The 23,186-nt window shown below is 39.1% G+C and overlaps 3 long non-coding RNA genes across 3 annotated transcripts; 2 read left to right on the top strand and 1 right to left on the bottom strand.

Annotated features, from left to right (window-relative positions):
* Positions 1-4,600: 4,600 nt before the first annotated feature.
* LOC311081533 lies at positions 4,601-4,993 on the bottom strand. Its single transcript, XR_014605912.1, has 3 exons — positions 4,937-4,993; positions 4,780-4,821; positions 4,601-4,675 (listed from the first exon to the last, which is right to left on the bottom strand). It is a non-coding gene; the product is annotated as an uncharacterized lncRNA (long non-coding RNA).
* Positions 4,994-11,039: 6,046 nt separating this feature from the next.
* LOC311081516 lies at positions 11,040-11,854 on the top strand. Its single transcript, XR_014605901.1, has 3 exons — positions 11,040-11,221; positions 11,448-11,475; positions 11,630-11,854. It is a non-coding gene; the product is annotated as an uncharacterized lncRNA (long non-coding RNA).
* An 8,415-nt stretch (positions 11,855-20,269) lies between these two features.
* On the top strand, positions 20,270-21,494 carry LOC311081515. Its single transcript, XR_014605900.1, has 2 exons — positions 20,270-20,640; positions 20,714-21,494. It is a non-coding gene; the product is annotated as an uncharacterized lncRNA (long non-coding RNA).
* Positions 21,495-23,186: the final 1,692 nt, after the last annotated feature.

Here is a 23,186-nt window from a genome sequence, read left to right as displayed (position 1 = left end):
CCAAGTGGGAGAACTTGCAAAATAGCAGGGTGTTCAAATACTTATTTTCCTCACTGTAACTTTGTGACGTTACCAGTTACTAAGCACGACGTTGCGACAACGTCACGTTGCGACGTTACCAGTTAGTAAGCACGACGTTGTGACAACGTCCTGTGCTGGTACTAAATATGTCATTTTCAAGGCGGACAGTTTGTGTCCTCATTTGCCCACACCTCATTTAAAGGCTATTTAAATCTGCTGAATGATGAATGCATACTCAAAATTAGGTAAATTCAGCTAATTTATCTGCAAAACAACAGTACACATTAACATTTTAATTATAATTATAAAACAATTATAATTTGTTTGAACGGGAACACTTCGAACAGGGAACACTTCGAGGAATGAAAGACACTTTGAAAGGGAACACTTCGAGGAGAACAAGCGAACTACTCCAATTCTGCAGGTACTGGCAGTCGATCCTAAAGAAACAGCACAACAACAAAACAACAGGTTATTCGTTTTCATTGTAACCTTTAAATAGGAGTTGTATTAGGCTAAAAAAAAAGGCAAAATAAGGGATATGATACTTAAACTGTCACATTATTTTTTGCAAATAATGCAATTTATAAACTGGTCTTTTGGTCCAAACGGCGAAATTATGTCTTTGAAGGGCACTTAGCTGGGATAAAAATGTGCTTTTTTTTTGCATTCTCACTGCAAGCTCTTATTGTTCCTTGTAGGGCATATGATAACGTCTACATAAAATTCACGCACCGTGAATTTGTCTGATAGTAGCCTACATAACTCTGCCTTAACCCCGCAGCAACAGTAAAACAAATCCGAAATGACTCAGAAGGAGCGATTGCTGATTGGTTGTTATTATCCGCCTTTAAGTTTATTAAAATAACGTCTGTTGTAACGACTCTGCAGAGGACATTTTCCCCATGAAACGTTTTTTTCCCTCTTCGCAGGAAATGTTCAGTTTCTTGCTACTGCTAATTATTCAGGAATAATATACCATTTTAAAATCTTCTCAAAGACAAAGGTAAGTCTGATTTTGATGTAACCTTATCCCGTATGGGTAGGCAAACTGCAGTGATGATTTATGTTTGTTGGTTAAATGTTGCATATTGTGAGGAAACTCATAGGCTTAAGGTCACATCAATTACAGAGATTTTGCTAATTAAATCGAGGAGATAATATTAGGTTTATTGATATTTAAACCTGCACATGAGCTTAGTTATGGGAGCTGTCCAGGGTGATGAAAGCAGTTTGTAACTTTTTCCTAACAAAAATGCTGTGAAAATGTTAACTAACGTGGAAATTGTGTTTTGGGCTTAACTTAGCTTAAAATAAAGCTCTTAAAGGGATAGTTCACTTTGAAATTAAATTTTGGTATGTTTTAGCTTACCTCAAGGGCATCCAAGATGTAGGTGTCTTTGTTTCCGCAGTAGTTTCAATTTTGATATTTTTAGGTCAAACCGTTCTTGTCTGTCAGTCATATAATGCATTATTCTGCATTAACCTGCATTATATGACTGACAGACAAGAACGGTTTGACCAAAAAATATCAAAATTGAGACTACTGCGGAACCATTGTCTGATTAATATGAAATATTTTGACTTTGTTCCCCCTATTTTCCTATATTCAACATCAATACCTGAATATGTTTTTTTCAGTTGGGCTGGCACGTTTCAGTGTCTCTGCAATGTAACACTCTACGTCCTTCTCTCCCAGATCAGACTTGCATTTCATAACAGCATCTGGAACAAAACAGAAATCATGAATATTACAATATAATACTATCATTTTAAGTTTGGTAAAGGTATTTCACTTACAAAAGTTATTATTAGACTTAATGATTACAAATTTTTGATTCGTTCAAAAAGCTGATTCATTCAGTAAAGACACCTTTTATATTGAAAGGACTCAAACTTGTGATCACGGAGAAGGAAGACGCAACTGACATGACTATAGGCACGGGAATTAGCATTTTCCTTCAGGTCAGTCCTATATTCATAATAAAAAAATCCATTTGGATTTGTCCATTTGTCAGTTGTGTCTTCCTTCTCCATGATCACAAGTTTGAGTCCTTTCAATGTAAAAGTCTTCACTACCGACTGACTGACTCACTCATTAAGACAGTCTTTGCTGCCATCTAATGGCGAAATAATGTATGTAACTTCTGTTTACGGTCAGTGACTATTTTTTCCTACGGAAGGAAGGCTTTTAGTGATTTTACTTCATGAAAGTTGCATAGAAACATATTTTTCGGCTTTTATATTTGTATTGTGTGGCAACCGTTTTATAAAAGCAATAACACACTCAAGGCAAGTGCAGTATCGTGAATAAGTTATGGCTGAAGGGGTTACTCCGCTTCGCATCGACAAACAACACCCTTCAGCCGTGACTTATTCACGATACAGCACGGCCTCTCCGTACCTTATTGCTTACATATATATATATTTAATTTATATATTTATATATATATATAATTTTCATGCTGCGATTAATTGATTGAGCTTTTATCACGGTATATGGTATTATCACGATATTTTAATTGGGGGGGGGGGGATGTAGAAAAAAAAGAACTTGCATCACAATAGGTGTAATTGTGATTGTCAAAACATTTGGTAACTAAACAGAATTTTACACAATTTTCACGATTTCAATTCAATTCTTGGGATTTGATTTCAATCTTGATTCAATATTGACTCTTTGGATAAATATTAGGTAGGCTACAGTAGATAGCCTACATGTTAATTTTTCTCAAGACAAAAATATATCTCACATAATGCTGTAAACATACAGAGAGCCCTGTCAGCTGGTATTATTAAAGGTTAAAAATTAACAAATTAAATTAAATATAATTTGGTTTTCATTATAATAACAATTATGACAAGTAGTAGTAAAAATGCTCTTGGGCAGTACTTACTGTGATACATACTATAGAATTGCATCACCGATTTATAGATTTTATTTATTAGGAATGAGGAGAAATTCATTAAATAATTTTTTTAAATAAATATGACTAATAAAAATAATTGAAATAATATTAATGCAATTTTCCATTGCTTGTAAATTAGTGCTAAAAAAACAATAATGACATAACCATGAATGTGTTTTTGTAATTGTTAAATCGTATTTAAATAAATATATAATACACAGTTTTTTAAAAATATCAAGGTAATTTCATGCGCCCTGGAAATAACCAAAATACTCACCACTCTCTTTCTGAAATCAGAGTCTTTAAGACGGTGGTCAAGGGCCTCAAGCTCCTCTTTGCTCTGAGCAATATTGAGCTCCAGGATGTCGTCCGCTCTCTGATGACCCTGGCGTTTCCTCAGTAGGATGAGTATTTCTCTCTGGGTGGCTGCCAGGCCGTCTACTTTTCGTAGCAGAACCTCCAGTGTTTCTGCAATTAGAGAGCACAAGTTACACACTTGGTGAACCAAAAAGTAGCCTAATGTTAGTGTAATATCGTCCCCTTGGAATTATAAGGTTCTATCTGCGTTCTGAGCAGTTTTGAGATATTGAGCTTTAAAGTTTTTGCATTCCATTCGACTGTGTAGAAATAACCTTTTTATTTTCGAAATAAAAAGTTCCAAAATGTACACAACTTAAAAAACAACATCACAAAAATGTCAGATAGAACCTTATAATTCCAAGGGGACGATATATTAACTACAATACAAACATCATAAACCTATCTAATTGGAGGAAAAATGAACTTTACACCGTAATTCACTTAAAACGCTATCTAATGGAAGAACTCAGTATCAATATGTACTCTTTTTCTTTTTATAATTTACATTCGATGCATTTGTTTCTTAGGCCTATAAAATGTACCTTTAAGTTCACTCTTCGTTGGGTCTTCGTGTGGTCAGCCCTTGCAGATGTTTGTCTCTCCTCTAAAAAAGTTATGTAATGTTATACAACAAGCACTCAACTTTGAATTATCCTGTGTGGGAAAAGGTATCTTGTATGGACAATTTGATTCCTCATGATATGACCTATTTAACAATGTTATTTTGTTGCATACGCAATGTTATTATCATTGCCTCATCTAACTTCTAACATCAGCTACTTTCAATTCAATCTAAAATCAATTCAAATAAAGTTTACAGATGTTGAATACACATTAAATTTTACCTTCAGTAATATATTCTGCCACAGACACAGAATTAAATATGGGCGATTCATCAAGATCTGCAAGCATGATAAAAACACAGTTGTCAACTTGAACCTTGAAAAACATCATATTGAGACGAATCCACTAAACGGATGTGCCACTTTTGCCTGTGATATTTTACTACAAAAACCTGTCTTAGTAGGCACCAGTAGAATCTTTTAAGCAGTTGCAATCTGAGTATTTAAATCAAGTCATTGTCATTATTTTCTGTACAACAGGTACAACATTTATATATCTGACAAATTATTCTTAAATAATTTAAAATAATACAAGCAGTAATTTATCCAATAATAATTTCCATTTGCATAGTTATTTTGTCAATTTGGCTATAAACCAGCACAGACAGTGTACACAAAAATGTCAGTGGGCGCAATTAATTCTTAGTGAATTCACCCCATAGAGTTAAATCATTTATTCAATTCTACCTTTAGATAAATCATGTGATGTACTGGGATCTGAATGGTCATAGGTTGCATTCTGGGAAGACTCTTTGACTTTTTCTATTTTGAGTATACAAAGACAAAAAAGAATTACATGTAATTGCAGAAAATATATTTTATGTATTCATGGGACTATACTGTTTGATGTGTTTGTACTAATGTACTTGGTTTATGTTGGGGTGGGATGGGAAGTGTAGCCTCTGTTGCTGTATCAAAGACATGTAAAATAACAAATGTTTCAGGGGGGGAATTTTCATTTTAAACATTAATTTTAAATAATTTATTTAGTTGTTTAAAAAGAGCATACAAATATACTTATACCTTTGTCTGGCCTTTTCTCAAAAATTGATGTTTTTTTTTTTAGGAAATGGTCCATCTAAATAGCATGCAAAATGTTAATTTACTTCAACCTGAATTTAAATTGCCATTTGTTGAATGGCATTTACAATGGTACCTTGATGCTTTCTTTTGCTTGGGGTCACCCTCAGTGGTGTCTCATCTAAATAGATCACACATTATTAATGTGCAGTTAGCAATGTATTCTTTGAAAGTTGATAATGATCTGACTTTTTCTGTTTCACTATCAGAAGATCTTAATGGACTACACAATACTCAAAGACCATCGCTGCTGTCATCATACCGGACAGGGTTTTTTTTTGGCCTTTTTGTGTAGGTGTCAACCTCACTCTCCACAGCAGAATGGTATTCTGCTGCTTTACACCACTTGAAGGCCTTTGCAAAATTGTCTGAAAATATAAAGCCAATAGTAAAACAATTAAAATATAATAATAATGTACAATCAGATAATTAAAGTATCCACAAATAAATTAAACATTACCAGTATTTGCCAATACACGGATTTTCCTGGAAATCCAATTTTGTTCGTCAGGAATGTCTTCTTTTTTGCCCTTTTAGTGGGGTTTGTAGGTGGCCAGTAGCTGTATTGTTGCTAGCATGCGTCCAGTGAAGTCAGAGACATTGTTAAAATATTTATATACATTTCTTAATTTTTATATTTTTGATCAAGATTATATTGTTGATGTGGAAGGTTATGAAAAATGTTCTTGTACCCCATTTTCCCTGTGTGTCCAGCACTGGGCTACAATGCCAACCGTCGACTCCTCCGTGAATTCAACGATGACATACATACTAATACAAAAAAATACAAAAATAATAAAAAATAATAAAAATACAAAAGATTCACTGCTGGTGTAAGATGGCCATTAATGTCACTGTGTCTCCATTTTAGATCTTGATTGCTCTCTTTTCAATTAGTTTTTTGGAGATCCACCTCATTGTCGTTTGTTTTTTACTGAAGTTGTACACCCCCAGAAGAAATGAGTGGCAGGGCTCGATGAACAATGGTGCAGGACTATGATAAATTCTGCAAAGAACATGTCCATCTTTCTCCTCATCGCTGGTGATCTCGCAGCCATTGTCATCGTCTAGGATGAATGCTCTATCCTTGCTCTTCTTTGTTTGTCTGTCTTTGTTGTTTTTAATTGTGGATGCATGTCTTTCCTCAATCCTGTTGGCAATCTGGCTAAGAGGGTGTGTTCCACTTCGTACCATCTTCTTGATCATATGCAGGTATGTTTCTAATTTAAATGCACTGCAGTTGTCCAGACCATTAAATTGTACAGCATCATCAGTGATGTGGAGCATTGAGTGGATATTGTACACTATGAACTCATTTCCATAGAGCTCTCGTCCTCTGCTGACAAAGTAGCCGAGCAAGCATCTTGCATATTCTGAGTGCTTTTTGACCAGTGTTGGGGAAACTAAATGCCAAAAAATGTAGGTACATGTCATGCCAAATAATTCCTTTCAACACAAGCTTGTCTCCTGTATACAGCATTAATTGACGGAATTCTGTTGCCTTCCATCTCTCCAGTTCATCCAGGCCTCGAGGGGTACGAGCAAAAATGGAAGGAATTGGACTCCTAAGCTGAAGCAACCTAGAGCTGACTACTTGTTTTTGGGTGGTGGAGAGCCTGACTCTTCTTTCTCCACGGGTCCAACTGACAAGAAGCCTCTTCATCACCCCCAAGCATGCCTGATGCATGTAGTCAATTGGGAAGCTTTTGACCATATCCATGGGCAGCTGGATGAGTGAAGTATTGCCATTGTGATGCTCAGGCTGAACTTGATGTTACTTTATTAAACCATTCACCTTTCTGGTCACATTTATCACATCAATAGTACCCAGAGCACAGCTTTGTGCCTCGTGTAAAGGCTTTTGCTGGAGCATCACACACAATGCAGAGAACATTAATAGTGAAATTTCTCTCCTTATACTGAAGGCCATGAGACATCAGATCATTGAGGTCTGCAATAACATCATCTAGGAAAGTCAGATCGGTGGGTTTCTTGTTTCCGCATGTCAAAGTTGCTGGAAAAACTATGATGGGCTTGAGGTGGACAGCACAGAGCACAGGCCACATAACTTTACTTGAGCTCTTGAACAATGGCAGGCCGTCAACGTTGAATGACAGATTAATTGTGTCATGGTCCAGAATCTCTTCAATCTCTTCAAAGGCACTTATCCAGTTTGTCCAGCAACTGTTGACGCAGTGGGTAATATAAATACTCCATGCCACATTTCTGCATTGTGGTTATTTTCCTAGGTGTTTTGAGCAGAGTACGAGCAGAGGATGGAAGATTAGTGTGGCCATGTTTCTGAAGAATCTTCAACAGATGGTCAACAGCATTGTTCTTTACTTCGAACTGAGAAGCCCAGGATGCCAGTTCTGTTGCCAGGGATAAGCTTGCCATGCTGTCTTCCTGGTCAGATGTACCATCGTTTTTTTTCTGCAATGTCCATGACTTCCTCTAAGTCATCCTCCCAGTCAGTTTCTTCTGAAGGCCAGGATGCTTCTGAGGACATTGGAGATGAAAGGTTCATTGTGTTTTCCGTGGTATCACCTGCATCCGATTGGCCTTCTGTGACTGTTTCGGACTCTTCCAGACTGTCCAATTCAGTGTTGTTATTTTGTGTAGATATCTTTTGAAGAACACGTTTAGTTGCTCTCCAGGATCTTAGATATTGCCTCAAATGTTCTATTTTGTCCTCACTCATTGTTAAGCCTGTAAATATTTTAGTGTAATGTCTGAATGTGCTTCTGTTTTTCTAACAACAAATTAATGAAGGTCACCACTCTTAATATTTGTCACTTACTTTGATCAGTGGCTGCTGGGCTGCCAGAGAAATTCAAGAAGCAAATTCTGGGAAATATGTCTGTCAGAGACAATCAGAGCATAGAAATCCCTTTATTTTGGGAAAATGAATCATGAAATCTGTTTCAGTCCCAAGCCAACATCTCACTTATCATTTTTGATTGAATTATTTTGATTACTGTGTAAAATTCACTGTGCAAATGGTAACCCATCATTAAAAACACATGAAGTTACTTAAAAGTCTTAGACTACATAAAAGTCTTAGATGACTACATAAAAAATAAAAATAATAAACGAAGCTTGAAGTGAAGCTAAATAATATTGCTTACCTTGAAATAAAAGATGGCAAGAAAATTAACTCAATGGAGGAGGCACTTGAAAACGATGTAAAGTCTAATAAATTAAAAAAAAGATAATCATTGGGTTGGTTTAGGTAAATGCATTGGTATCATGAATTGAAAAAGAGATCAGAAACTGCAAGAGCTTGTGAATCAAATTGAATCATGAAATCTATATGAATCTCCAGGCCAACATCTGACTTAACTTTTAAATACTAAGAATGTATCTGGTAGGCATTCAAAACATATACTTACAAAGACAAAGTCGCTATGTGCTAGGGCTCTTAAAAGAGCCTTTGGGGTGTAGTTAGCTGCTGTTGACACACAAGGAAAGGGGAGAGAAAGTAGAAACATGTCTAAATATGAGTGAGATATGTCTGTACGAATTAAAATGCATTAAATTTCTGCAATGATTTTTGACTAATCAGGATGACTGCTAGCCTGACTTCGTCATACTCATATTCTAGGCAGAATGTGAGTCTGATACTGCTCCATAGGGCTTTGATTATGAGGCGTGTCTTAACCGAACCAGGAAAAAAACAAAACTCAATTGGATAGACCTACAACCAATCAGAGCAACGCAGTAAGTGAGGTATGTTGAGCGACGCATAGTTGTCAACAGAGCTCAACTGCACACACGCAGGAAGAAGTAGTAAAGTAATGAGTAAAGTAATAATAAAGCACTCCATGAGTGCGACCAAAGGAGAAACCACAATGACCACAGGGTTTTCATTGCGTCCCATCTTCTTAGCGACCATAGGAGTCAGCTGATAAATTAAACTTTTGCCGAATCCCGTAAGAAGGACGGCAAACACATATTTCCGATCGACAAATGCCTTGATTGCGGTTCTCTGTTCGTCTTTTAAAATTAATGCTTTAGCTAACGCTTTAGATTTCTTTTATAACAGACGCGATAGCGGAATCTAAACATCTCAATTCTCCAGCGGCAGTCGTCTTTGTTGAAAACCAATTCAACCCAAGCGCTCTTTGGTGACGTGGGTGATTACGTAACCGCAGATCATCTGTCCATCATCAATTAAAGCCCGTCCTGGCAATTTGATTGGCTCGGCCTTCTGGAAGCCGAGCATAATTACTCCTCAACAGATCGAGTCCAGACCGAACTTCCCGACCAAAAAATGTTGTGGGCGGGGTTCGGGCTGGCACCCAGGCTAGATGACTGCTTTATCACTTACAATAATCAGACTGCAATATATACTGAAAAAAAGAGAATAGAATAATTATTTTCATGGTATAAATTCCAAAAGTTAATAAAGGCTCTCGATTTATTAATATATCAATTGCATCAAAAAATGCATGAGAAGAATGCAGTAATGCATCTGATGAGACTTTACAACCCACTAACAAATGAGAAACCTTATTAGGTCAGTAAAATACATTTTCTTTCTTGAAAATAGTACTACTAATTAGTATTAGTAATTGTACCTAGATCGGTTAAGTAAAAAGTACTTTACCTCAGAAATGCTGGTAGAATAGGATGTCCAATTACAATGAAAACCGGGTTCGGCGCGCGGTGGTCACAACCCCTGCTTATATATGTCCGCTGGCAGGTTTCGCGGGCTTGGCACGCGCACAAATGTATATCATTTTATTTTTATTTTTTAAATGTACATTTATATAATGATACCTTGCGTTACCTTGTCAAAAAGTGATATACCACAATAATTTAGTAAGTGTAAGTTATATATAAACTTTAGAATATAAATATGTTAACTAAATGGGATAGATTTACGAAATTAATTAACAATTAAAAAGAATCGGTTGTGCAGTCAGTGTGGGTACCTGGAAGGGATGGGAAATATACATACCATACAAAACATATTCAACAACCCATAGATGGCGATATATGCGAGTCGCCACCCATACAAAAATGTAATATATGGCCATATATGTACTTATATTTTAAATAGCATGACATATATCTATACATATATTTGACTTATATGAGAACACAATATATGCCTGCAACATATATCTATACATATATTTGACTTATCTGAGAACACAATATATGCCTGCAACATATATCTATACATATATTTGACTTATCTGAGAACACAATATATGCCTGCAACATATATCTATACATATATTTGACTTATCTGAGAACACAATATATGCCTGCAACATATATCTATACATATATTTGACTTATCTGAGAACACAATATATGCCTGCAACATATATCTATACATATATTTGACTTATCTGAGAACACAATATATGACTGCAACATATATCTATACATATATTTGACTTATCTGAGAACACAATATATGCCTGCAACATATATCTATACATATATTTGACTTATCTGAGAACACAATATATGACTGCAACATATATGAACATTTATGTGTCCAAACATGTGAAGAAAATATTTGAGTTCATCCATATATGATACCATATATCTGCATATATTACAGTATAGTATTGGTTTCTCGCATATATGGACAACATTAATTATAAATATGTGACATACATATTTGTTTTCAACATATTTAATAAATGTATGTAAACATACACTGTAACCCTTTACTGTAAATTTACAACGAATTTCTTACAGAATTGTACTGTATTTCCATAATACAGTATTAAGCTGTAGTGTATCTTTTACAGAACAGCTGTAAATATACAGCACATTTCTGTTTTCGTCCTGATAAATTCGTTACCATCATACTGACTGAAAAGGCATTGCATTGTGGGATTGATTTCTTTCGCGCTCAATTCAGTTCAAATGTGACGCGTCATGCGAGCAGACAGTAACATTAGGCAGCTACAACAGGCAAACTCGTTTTGTCAGCGGGATTCAACTGAACAAATAATCATTCCTGTTATCAAGATAAACAATGTCTGCGAATCTGTGAGCAATTTTAAAGCTTTTTTTCGGTTCGGTTCGGTTCGTGTTTCAAACATTAGTTGCCTGTGACGCAGCAGAAAATGGACGACGTTAACGGTAGCAGCTACCTGAAGACGGATGGAAGAATTTGTCATTGAATAATCTAACCTGCGCGTGACGATAAGTGGGATTTAGAGTTTGAGAAGATGGAGAATTGTTCAACTGAGTGATACGGTAAGCCAATATAAGTTATTATTTTTTGCGTTCGCATTTCTACATTGTTTTCACGTATTTGGTTTGATTTTGCGAACGCGGTTTACTACCGTGGCCGCGCAAGCAATTCACTGACTCTGTTCCACCTGTTTACCAAGTAACGTTAACTTCGACATTTCATATAATAGGCAACCTTTACCATGCTATTTGCATGACGTGCATTTGATATATATTTTTTTCGTTTTAGGCTTTGTAATCTGATGGCCATTGTTAATGTAAGTGCTTTTAAGTAGTGTTACAGTTATAGTCTATGTGGTAAAAAAAAAATGCTGTCAAATTCTGTCAGTTCTGTGATCGTGCATTTGAATCGTTGTCAGAATTTTGCTAGCACATGAAAATCCATGTTCCTAATGCTGTTTTCAAATGTAGTAGGCCTATTCCTGATTGCCATCCCATGGTCCTACAACTACTCTAATTCAAAGAAGTTAGACGGTGTTATCCTTCAAGCAGATAAGTAGAGATTATTCAGCAAATCTCATTAATTTGTAATATGTTTTATGTTTTGGTTCTGTTGATCAAGGTTGTGCTGTCCTTTTTAAAAATTGTTTCAGGAATTTGCATCGCTGATGTCCAGCAATCTACATTTGCCAGAAAGTCCACGACTTAGGCTATTTCCTGGTATGTAAACATTAAAGGGGTAGATGAAACCTAAAATGAAAAGCCATCATTTACTCACCCCACTGCAAAATATGTTTTTCTTAATTAGTGTTTTTATTTTGTTTCCAGTCCAGATATCTACAATTCTTACATGAAGAAGCATTTAATAGACACGTAAAAATTGTCTTGTTTTCTGAAAGAATAAGTCAAAATTAAGTGAGTTTATGCTTAAAACAAACAAAATTATATGCCAGTGCATTTTAGCATTCTAACCAATTTTAATTTTTAGTTGAAAAATTTAATTCATAGAACTATGAATAGACAACTACATCGAACCACAGCGTCTTCATCACTGGCCTGGCAGCGCTGTTTGCCTCCTCCTATAACTTCAGCTTGCAGTACCAGGAAGAGGCAGCACCTTGAGTTTGTTCAGAGGTTAGTCATTGGCATATTTGCCATTCATATATATATATATATATATATATGACTGAATTGTGTCACTAACCTTGACTTGACAGTATTTATTATGTTGACTACTGGTATGAACAATATGGCCCTGGTTTCCATACAGGGCTTAGCTTAAGCCAGGTCTAGGCCTTAATACAATTAGGGTATTTAAGCAGCTTTTATAATAATGTATCATTAAAAAAAACAAAAACATTACTGGTGTGCATGTTGAGATAAAACAGTGGCAGTCATATATTTTAAGATATGTCAGTGCAAGTTGTTTTCAGTTGAAGGATTAGTGAATTCTGTCATTAATTACTCACCCTCATGTCGTTCCAAACCTGTAAGACCTTCGTTCATCTTCAGAACACAATTTAAGATATTTTTGATGAAATCTGAGAGGTTTCTGAACCACCCATAGACAGCAACGTCTTTGCAACTTTTAAGGCCCAGAAAGCTAGTAAAAACATTGTTTAAATAATCCATGTAACTAGTGCAACCTTAAAGGAGAACTCCGGTCAATTTTAACATTGAGCTCATTTTTTTGTAAATTTGGAGTGCTGTCAATACAGAGAACAACGACAAAAATCGGTGTTGCCTACACCGTGTTATCCTCTTTTTAAAATTTGCACCCTGTTGACTTCAAGTTTTAAACCTGCTTTTAGCCTCTTAACATCCTTGATGTGTCATACAAGTGCCCAGCCATGTGAGTGATTCCTTCAGAGTGAACACGGGTGAATCTGACTGCAGTAGATGTGAAAGATATCTTGTTGAAACATCTACAAATGTCCATATATAGGTGAAAATGCCCCTTGAAATCAATTTAAGGTGGCAAATATTACCCCTTAATAAAAAAAATTAATTTCTGTCACTGCTGTAAACTGACCACTGCATAGAATATGAAAAATATGAATATCTTTGTCAGTCAGCTGTCAACAACAGGCCTAAACCAGCCATGGCACCAAGCACAGAAACACAATCAGTAAAATGTTATCTAATTATTATCAAGAAAACTTGGAAAATATCGATCGAGACATATTTTGTCAATATTGCACACCCCTAATGCATGGTATTAATTTTGATTTCTTCAGGTCTTAAAAAGGTCTTAAAAAGCCTTAAATTTGACTTTAAAAAATGTGCAGAAACCCTGCTTCATAATATTTAGGTTGAACCACTGTGTGACGAGGCGCATAGCTATCGTCACGGCAGCGATGCGCTGCCTATTCCAGTTCACAAAGACTGAGTGCAAATGTTGTGTGTATTTGTTTAAGCGTGTCAGAGTGTTTTGTTAATCTTCATATTGTTTCAAATCAGCGGTAACCTAGCCTTTTATCAAAACCCTCACAGTAATCCCGTAGTTTCGTGTGCACACTTATAATATCTAATACTACGGGGATTTAAATGCTATAGCTACTACTATCAATACATATCTTACTGTTTAAAACCATGCTATTTATTTCACAATCATGATCAGTTTCAATAACCACATAACTCATGTTTTCGTTAATTATGTATTTGTTTATTTAGTTTAAAAGGAACATAGCTTTGACATACCATCTTTGTGTCTTACTGGCGTCTCCGGTTTATTTGTGTAAAGGAAGTTTTGCCGTAACTGTGAGGTTTATATGACGCTATGACTTCCGGGTCAATTGGAAGTGACCCGGAGTTTAAGTTATTAATTTGTTTTGGCTGTTAATATAACTTGTGGCTTTGCCAAATGTTAGCTGGAACCATTGAAATAATATTGTGTAATTTTCTAGTTTTATAGAGGAAGCATTTAGGCTGTTTTTAAGCATTTATGGACTATTCACCTGAGCCACCCCTGTATTGTAATATTGTGTTGGTATGTGCCAATTTCAGGGGTACCTTTAGTCCTATAAAGATGGGTAGCTTCATTCTCTTGGGGGAGCATGAGATGAGAAGACATAAGTCTGTGTGATGCTCTAGGTATAGTGGCTTGTGTAAAGGTCAATTTCTAAGCAGCTGCAAAATTTTGATTGTTAGTTTTTTTGACTCTCATGTCAATTTATTTTCTTTACTAAACAGTATTTTTTTTTTCTATTTTTTTTATTTGTTTTTTTTTGTTTTGTTTTGTTTTTTTGTTTTTTTTGTAAATTTGAAATGCCTTTCATTGGCCTTAATTGGGGTAAATAAAAAGATCCCATCTGTTCAAACCCATCCAACTTCTCCTGAGTGTTTACATCTGCTCACGACGACTCAGCCACATTTACCCTCAACATTTGGTGGCAGCGGTTTCCGGGTAAACAGTGTCCGAGCAGCACTCAGTGAGTCGAGATGGACAATCAAGGCAGAGGTACGGCACCCCCTAGAGATGGTTCAGCTATGGGTACCAGGTCCAAATCCACAGAGTCATCCAAGCATCCCACTCCTGTGGTCGAAGACAGGACAGATCGCTTGGAGAGGATTGTGAGAACGATGGTGGAGTCTCAGCGGCATCAGCAGGACCAGATAGAGGCAGAGGCACTCCGGCAAGAGCGGAGATGGAAAGGTATGGAGCATCAATTCAAGCAATTACAGCAACTGGTGAGAGGCGATCCAGCATCAACGCAGGTGACGAGGCAGCCACTGGCCGGACTGCAGCAGATGGACCTGCCCAGCTCCCGCCCCTCGACAGCCTTTGATCCACTCAACATGCCTTTTCTGGATTTACCAACTCCTCAGCCACATCCAGATCAGCTTCCAGCATCAGGGATGCAGAGCTCTCTTAACTCCACCGCCCTTGGCCTTGCCACACCTCTAAACCTCCAGCGGGGGTGGAAACCCCCTAGGATGTCCTCGTATGAAGAGGACGAAGATATTGAACATTATTTAACCACCTTCGAAAGGCTCGCAGCAGCAAGTCAGTGGCCCCATGACACTTGGGCATTGTACCTTGTGCCCTTGTTAAATGGTAAGGCCAGATCTGCCTATGTAGCCATGTGTGTTGAAGACAGCCAGGATTACATGAAAGTGAAGCAAGCCATTCTCAACAAGTTCAACATCAGTGCCGAGACTTACCGCCAGCGTTTCCGCTCCAAGTCCATCAAGGAGGGTGAGACAGCGAAAGAACTTCAAGCCCGGCTAAAGGACTTGATGGAGAAGTGGCTAGTTCCAGAGACGCGGACCAGGGACCAGGTGTGCGACCAAATTGTGCTGGAGCAGTTCCTGGGCATGCTGTACCCTGAGCTTCAGGTGTGGGTGAGAGAACGCACCCCAGGTTCATCGGCGCAAGCTGCAGATCTGGTGGAGACTTTTATGGCTGCCAGACAATCCAGAAGAGGCTATCACCTGGGTCCACAACAGCAGGACTGGAGAAGACCCTACCAAGCAGACCAGAGAGAGCCAGAGAAGACAGCCTCTGGTAGGTCTGTGGGTGGTGGCAGTCGTGTGTTTAGGCCCTCCAACAGCCCCAATAGCCCCAGTGTTAGCCCCACTCCAGCTGGAACACCTAGAGTGCCCATATGTCATGGTTGTGGTCAGCAAGGTCACATTAGGCCCAATTGCACACTGAAGAAAGTGTCTGATACTAGACTATGTTACCTACCTGGCCCTAGCAAGCACTTATCTTGTGTGTCTTCTGATGTTACTGTCCCTGTGAAGATAAGTGGAAAGATAGTCCAGGCGTTAGTTGACTCAGGAAGTAGTCAGTCTTTCGTTCTGCAATCTTGTTTGAGGTCTGATTTCCAGCCCGTGGGCAAAGTGAGGGTTCGTTGCATTCATGGCGATGAGTCTGAGCACCAGACCAGCGAGGTTCTCATAGATATTAGTGGCCAAAAATACTTGTTAACCGTGGGGATTTTGGATAAATGCCCTTACCCAGTGATTTTAGGCCAAGATGTGCCAGTTCTTACAGAACTATTGCAAAGTGTTAACACAGTCAGTGCTTATGTTACAACTAGAGCACAGGCCAAGGATAAATTAGACTCCAATGTTTGGTCAGAGTTACCATTTGAGGGTTGTCCTGGTGACAAACCTAGAAAGTCCAAGGCAGAGAAGCGTAGAGCAAAGGTGGCAGGTACAGTTGTGCAGGAAAGTCTGTCCTTCCCACAACTAGAGGACACTGAAGTCTTGGATGAAGACTTCAAGAAGCTTCAACAGGAAGACCCCACACTTAGCTCTTGCTTTTCTTCTGTTAAGACCGATGATGAGGCTAGAGAAGCCATGAGGGAGGGTGACATGTGTTTTGTTATCAATAATGAGAAACTGTATCGAGTGAGTGCGGACACAGAGCAGTTAGTTGTTCCTGAGACTCTTAGAGCCAAAGTGTTACACCTAGGTCACAGTATTCCGTGGTCAGGACATCTAGGCAGGGAGAAGACTGAGAAGAGAATCCTGCAAAGATTTTATTGGCCAGGTTTCAACAAGGACATAGCAGAGTACACTAGGTCATGTCCAGAGTGCCAGTTGTCTGTTCGCTCCAAAAGGGGTTTAAAAGCTCCCCTCATCAGTCTCCCAATTATTGACATACCTTTTAGTCGCATTGCTATGGATGTAGTTGGTCCCTTAGAGAGGAGTAGGGCAGGGCACCGCTATATCTTAGTAATTTGTGATTACGCAACACGTTACCCAGAAGCATTTCCCCTCAGAAATACTAAGGCAAGGCAGGTGGGCAATAGTTTAATTCAACTTTTCTCCCGTGTGGGTGTCCCCAAAGAAATCTTAACCGATCAGGGAAGTAACTTCACCAGCAAGGCATTGAGACAGGTGTACTCCCTGTTAGGGATCCGGGGCATTAAAACTACACCCTACCATCCGCAGACCGACGGTATGGTTGAGAGATTCAATCAGACCCTGAAGTCGATGCTGCGGAAGTTCGTGTCCGAGTCAGGAGCTGACTGGGACCAGTGGCTTCCTTATCTATTGTTTGCCTACAGAGAGGTACCGCAGGCATCCACCGGGTTCTCTCCCTTCGAACTCTTGTTCGGACGGGAAGTGAGAGGCCCGCTTGACATCCTCCGAGAGAGTTGGGAGGGGGACGCTCCTCACCAGCCAACCAACATTGTGAGTTATGTCCTGAAGATGAGGGAGAAGTTGGACCAGCTGAGCTCCAGGGCCCACCAACACCTGGCCCAGGCTCAAACGAGGCAGAAAACGTGGTATGACCGGACAGCACGTAGTCGTACCTTTGTGTCCGGACAGAAAGTGCTGCTACTGTTGCCATCGTCAGAAAGCAGTTTGCTGGCGAAGTGGCAAGGCCCTTTCAAGGTACTTCGCAAGGTTGGCGAGGTTACCTATGAAATCTCAATGCCAGACAGACGTCGTTCCAAACAGATCTTCCACGTGAACCTCCTAAAACAATGGATTGACCGACCATCTTCTATCCAAGACCAGCTGTGGGCGCGGACTGTGGAAGAGGAAGAAGAGCCGTTGGAGCAGTACTTTCCTACTGCGGGCGGCGAGTCAACCTACCCCTCCGTTACCCATGTGACAACGGAACAGCAGAAGGACCTGCTGGAAATCATCCCAAAAGGCCTGTTCCGAGACCAGCCGGGGCGAACCGACGTCATCACCCACGACATCCGGCTGACTTCTCCAGGCCCCATCCGGCAGACCACCACCAGGGTTCCAGCGCGACTGATCCCCGCACTGAAGCAGGAGGTGTTGGCGATGCTGGAAATGGGGGTGATTGAGACATCACACAGCGAGTGGTGCAGTCCCGTGGTCCTGGTGCCAAAAAAGGACGGGGGGCTCCGCTTCTGTGTCGACTTTTCGAAACTGAATACCATCTCAGCTTTTGACCCATATCCCATGCCCCGTGTGGACGAGCTGGTGGAGCGCTTGGGAAAGGCTGAGTTCCTTAGCACCTTAGACTTGTGTAAGGGGTACTGGCAAGTGCCACTTAACCCCCAAGCACGGGAACTGACCGCCTTTAAAGCTCCATCTGGCTTGTTCCAGTTTAGGGTTATGCCCTTTGGCCTTCATGGCGCAGCAGCAACATTCCAGCGTCTCATGGATGAGGTGCTGAGGGGCGCTGAGGACCACGCCGCGGCTTATATCGATGATGTCATCATTCACAGTTCGTCATGGGAAGAACATCTTCAACACCTTAGTGATGTCTTCCGAAGGATTCGGCAGGCCGGGCTGGTAGTGAATGCCAGCAAATGCCAGCTTGCCCGGTCTGAAGTGTGCTACCTGGGATATGTCCTGGGTTGCGGCACCATACGTCCTCAGGTCAGCAAGGTGGACGCCATCCGCAGCTCCCAGCCGCCTTCAACCAAGAAGGGGGTGAGATCTTTTCTGGGGTTGGTCGGATGGTACCGGCGTTTTATCCACAACTTTTCAAGCCGAGCAGCTCCCCTGTCAGACCTCACTCGCAAGACCAGCCCCAATAAGGTGGTCTGGACTGCTGAGTGTGAGGCAGCTTTCCACGACCTCAAGGAGAGCATGTGCCACGAACCAGTGTTGCAGAGTCCTGACTTTTCCTTACCCTTCACAGTGCAAACCGACGCTTCGGGCATCGGTCTAGGAGCAGTGTTGTTGCAGGGTGAGGGGGAGGACAAAAGACCCATACAGTTTGTGAGCCGCAAACTGTTCCCTCGCGAGACTCGGTACTCCACCATCGAAAAGGAGTGTCTTGCCATCAAGTGGGCTCTGGACACTTTAAAATATTATCTTGTTGGCAAAGAGTTTGTCTTGGAGACAGACCACAGGCCCTTGCAATGGCTACATCGCATGCGTGACTTTAATTCCAGAATCACCCGATGGCACCTATCCTTGCAGCCGTACAGGTTTACTGTGAGGTATAGGGCGGGAAAGGACAATGTCATTGCTGACTTTCTTTCACGTCATGAGCTGGACCTGGACGTTCTCTCTTAAGGGGGGGGGTGTGTGACGAGGCGCATAGCTATCGTCACGGCAGCGATGCGCTGCCTATTCCAGTTCACAAAGACTGAGTGCAAATGTTGTGTGTATTTGTTTAAGCGTGTCAGAGTGTTTTGTTAATCTTCATATTGTTTCAAATCAGCGGTAACCTAGCCTTTTATCAAAACCCTCACAGTAATCCCGTAGTTTCGTGTGCACACTTATAATATCTAATACTACGGGGATTTAAATGCTATAGCTACTACTATCAATACATATCTTACTGTTTAAAACCATGCTATTTATTTCACAATCATGATCAGTTTCAATAACCACATAACTCATGTTTTCGTTAATTATGTATTTGTTTATTTAGTTTAAAAGGAACATAGCTTTGACATACCATCTTTGTGTCTTACTGGCGTCTCCGGTTTATTTGTGTAAAGGAAGTTTTGCCGTAACTGTGAGGTTTATATGACGCTATGACTTCCGGGTCAATTGGAAGTGACCCGGAGTTTAAGTTATTAATTTGTTTTGGCTGTTAATATAACTTGTGGCTTTGCCAAATGTTAGCTGGAACCATTGAAATAATATTGTGTAATTTTCTAGTTTTATAGAGGAAGCATTTAGGCTGTTTTTAAGCATTTATGGACTATTCACCTGAGCCACCCCTGTATTGTAATATTGTGTTGGTATGTGCCAATTTCAGGGGTACCTTTAGTCCTATAAAGATGGGTAGCTTCATTCTCTTGGGGGAGCATGAGATGAGAAGACATAAGTCTGTGTGATGCTCTATGTATAGTGGCTTGTGTAAAGGTCAATTTCTAAGCAGCTGCAAAATTTTGATTGTTAGTTTTTTTGACTCTCATGTCAATTTATTTTCTTTACTAAACAGTATTTTTTTTTTCTATTTTTTTTTTTTGTTTTTTTTTGTTTTGTTTTGTTTTTTTGTTTTTTTTGTAAATTTGAAATGCCTTTCATTGGCCTTAATTGGGGTAAATAAAAAGATCCCATCTGTTCAAACCCATCCAACTTCTCCTGAGTGTTTACATCTGCTCACGACGACTCAGCCACATTTACCCTCAACACACTGTAGCTATATATTTACCAATGTTTTTACCACTTTTCTGGGCTTTGACAGTTGCAATGATATTGATATCAATGTGTAGCAGGGTGAAGTGTATCTGCGTTGATTATTGGCCAGTGTCATGTGAAACCATTGAACCTATCAACAGTCTGGTGTCATGGTATAAAATGGGGAGGTTTTCTGTCACTTGGGATGCGTCGTCGACACTCGTACCGCCCCTTTACGGAGGCCGCCATTTATGAATGGAGAGTTTGAAGTGCTGTTTCGGCTCTGTGCGGCCGTGCACAGTCTGCCCCGGGCTTTGAGGTTGGTAACCTACGTCTGTTTTGAGGATTTTCATCAATGGAATGTGTATTTACTATTTTGAGTCTGTGTAGTTCATTGACGAGCAACCGGCGGTATGTTGAGGCCAGCGAACACGCATAGTGCTGCGCTGAGAACGTTTCCGGTATGTATGAGAGCTATTCGCGTGGTTTGTCCCTTTTATTTTATTAGTAATTTTTCTGTTTCATGTTCGACAGATTTGAGTGACGAGAGCAAGGGTTTCACCTCTATATCGCGGGAAGAGATGCGCGTCTTTTGACGTAACGCACTGCTGTCTTGCCTGGGCTTAGTTTTGTCGTCTTTTCGTTGGAGCGAACTTGAACTTGCATAACAGCGAGCTGGGACGATTCCTCGCCGCAGTGTGCGAATTAACGTGGAAGCGCGGCTGTTTCCTCGCTGACTTGTTCTGCTCTTTGAGTGTGTGTGCGGCCGATCGTGGCATGTTTGTTTTATTTTGATGTGTCTTTTGGTTTGTTTCGAATTTTAATTTAGATTTCTTTATTTTTGTCTTGTGCTCATTTTTGCGTATTTTGTATGTAATTTATTTTTCTTTGTTTAAGTTTAATTAGTTTATGTTTTGTTTGTGTATTTTTATTTATTTAATGTTTGTGAACTGACGGTGTCCTTTCTTTTTTTCTCGTAAACAACGTGACGAAGAAAGTGTATTGAGGAGGGGTTTATAGCTGCTGTTTAACGGGGTTTACATTGAGTGCTGTGTTTGAGTGACCTGACTTCACCAGAGCGGGTGTGTGTGGATATTAAGTGTGTTGTGTGAATTGAGGGTCACAGCAGGCCATCTCCCTCCTAATTAAGCTTTCTTGTGTATTTGTATTTTTGTATTTATTTCTTTATTTTGAAGTTTTGTAAAGTGGTGTTTGTTTTCCTTTTTCTTTTTGACATGTGAATATTGAGCCCTTGATGTTAATGTATTGATGGTTTTAAATTTTGTATTTGAATAAAGCTGCCTCATCATTGATATTCCCTGGCCTATGTCTCTCTGCTTACCCATTTCTTTTGGTAACGAACCTGTGCGCTCCCTGATTTGGGGCTGATAGTTCCCGGTATATACCGGGTGGCGTAGTCGAACGTTATATAATAGTTTCATACAGTTCCCTCAAGTACCTGACGCCACTGGCTACAAATGGAAGGACAAAACTCAGATTTCATCAAAAACATCTTCATTTGTGTCCCGAAGATGAACAAAAGTCTTGAGGGTGAGTAATAATGACAGAATTTAAATTTTTGGGTGCAAACATGCATTTTAGTCTGGTAAATCATGTTGTCATATATGCAATAAACATTGCAAGGCTTGCAATTAAGTTAAATTATTTCTGTCACAAAGGTTTGGGCTGGATTCTGGCAGTGTGTGCTCTATATAAACGGAGAGTCTAAAGACTGCCTTTCCACTGATACTCTGATGGCACCGGATGAGGGGATGATATTGTTAATGAGCTGGGTGATGAGTAGACAAAAGTTGTAGAATAAAACTTTAAATCTGGCAACCCCACTTCCAAAAATTTAGTTAGTTGACAGTGTGCATGTAAACAGACACATTGAGTTTATGTATTTTACCAGGGCAGAAAAAATATCAGTTATTGATCACAACATCCAACATTGCATTTTTTTTATTTTTATTTTTTATGTTGTTCAGTTTTAGACAGCTTTTGTGCTGTCTCTCTTTGTCAAAATATATACACTCAGTTAATAATATTTAATTGTTGTTTTTTTCTGCCTTTTAGACGCTTTCTTGACATCAATCCTGAACGTGGATCAAAAACAAAGAAAGGACAAGTAACTTCAAAGAAAACTGGCCAAGTTGTGCAAAACAAGAACACCACTGTAAGCCTACAGGTGTCCTCACTTCTGCGAAACCTTGCAGACTTTGGATGGGATTTCGTTTGCACTTTTATGGACTTCAAAAAAGAAACAGCAATTCACTACCGTTATAAAGCTTGGAAGAGCCAGGACATTTTTTAATAGAACTTTGATTGTATTCGTCTGAAAGAATAATGTCATATAGACCTAGGATGACTTGAGGGTGAGTAAATCATGTCCTAATTTAAATTTTTGGGCGAACTATTCCTTTAAGTGCTAACTGTTACCTGTTTGTTGTTAAGTGTTAAAATTGCATTTTATGTTTAAAAAGTAATTCAGCCAACATGTTCACAGAAGGCAATTTAACTAAATAAATGTTTTAAAACCCAGAAAATGTTGTTTTCTTTTTCCTAGTGACTACTCTTATGAAACCTTAAAGTATAATATTTTAATTATGTAATAATAAAAGCAGTATTCCCTGTAAAAATACAATTTATTGCTGTCGACAAGTTTAATAATGTAAAATGTGGTATATACTGTATTTGGTAATTACAGTGGAGTACTGTAAATGCTGTTTACTGTAGTAGTGTTGTAAAAATACAGTATGTGGATGGCAACCCAGCTGCCAGTATTTAACTGTAAATTTACAGTGAAAAGTTTTACAGTGTACATGCATGTGATACTGATGCATTTTTAAAGCTGTGGCATATGGTTATGGTACTTTGTGGATGTATTTGTCAAAAATGACAAAACACTGCATTATTGTATTAAAATACTATATTTGATATTCACACAATAGACAAAATCTCCAACTATAGGCATTTAATTTCAAGGCATTCAGATATAAGATTTGTA

This window comes from Abramis brama (assembly GCF_963993115.1).
Source record: "Abramis brama genome assembly, chromosome: 4".
NCBI classification, from domain to species: Eukaryota; Metazoa; Chordata; class Actinopteri; order Cypriniformes; family Leuciscidae; genus Abramis; species Abramis brama.
Note: the sequence above shows the minus strand (reverse complement) of the source record. Positions and strands in the feature narration are given on the sequence as shown.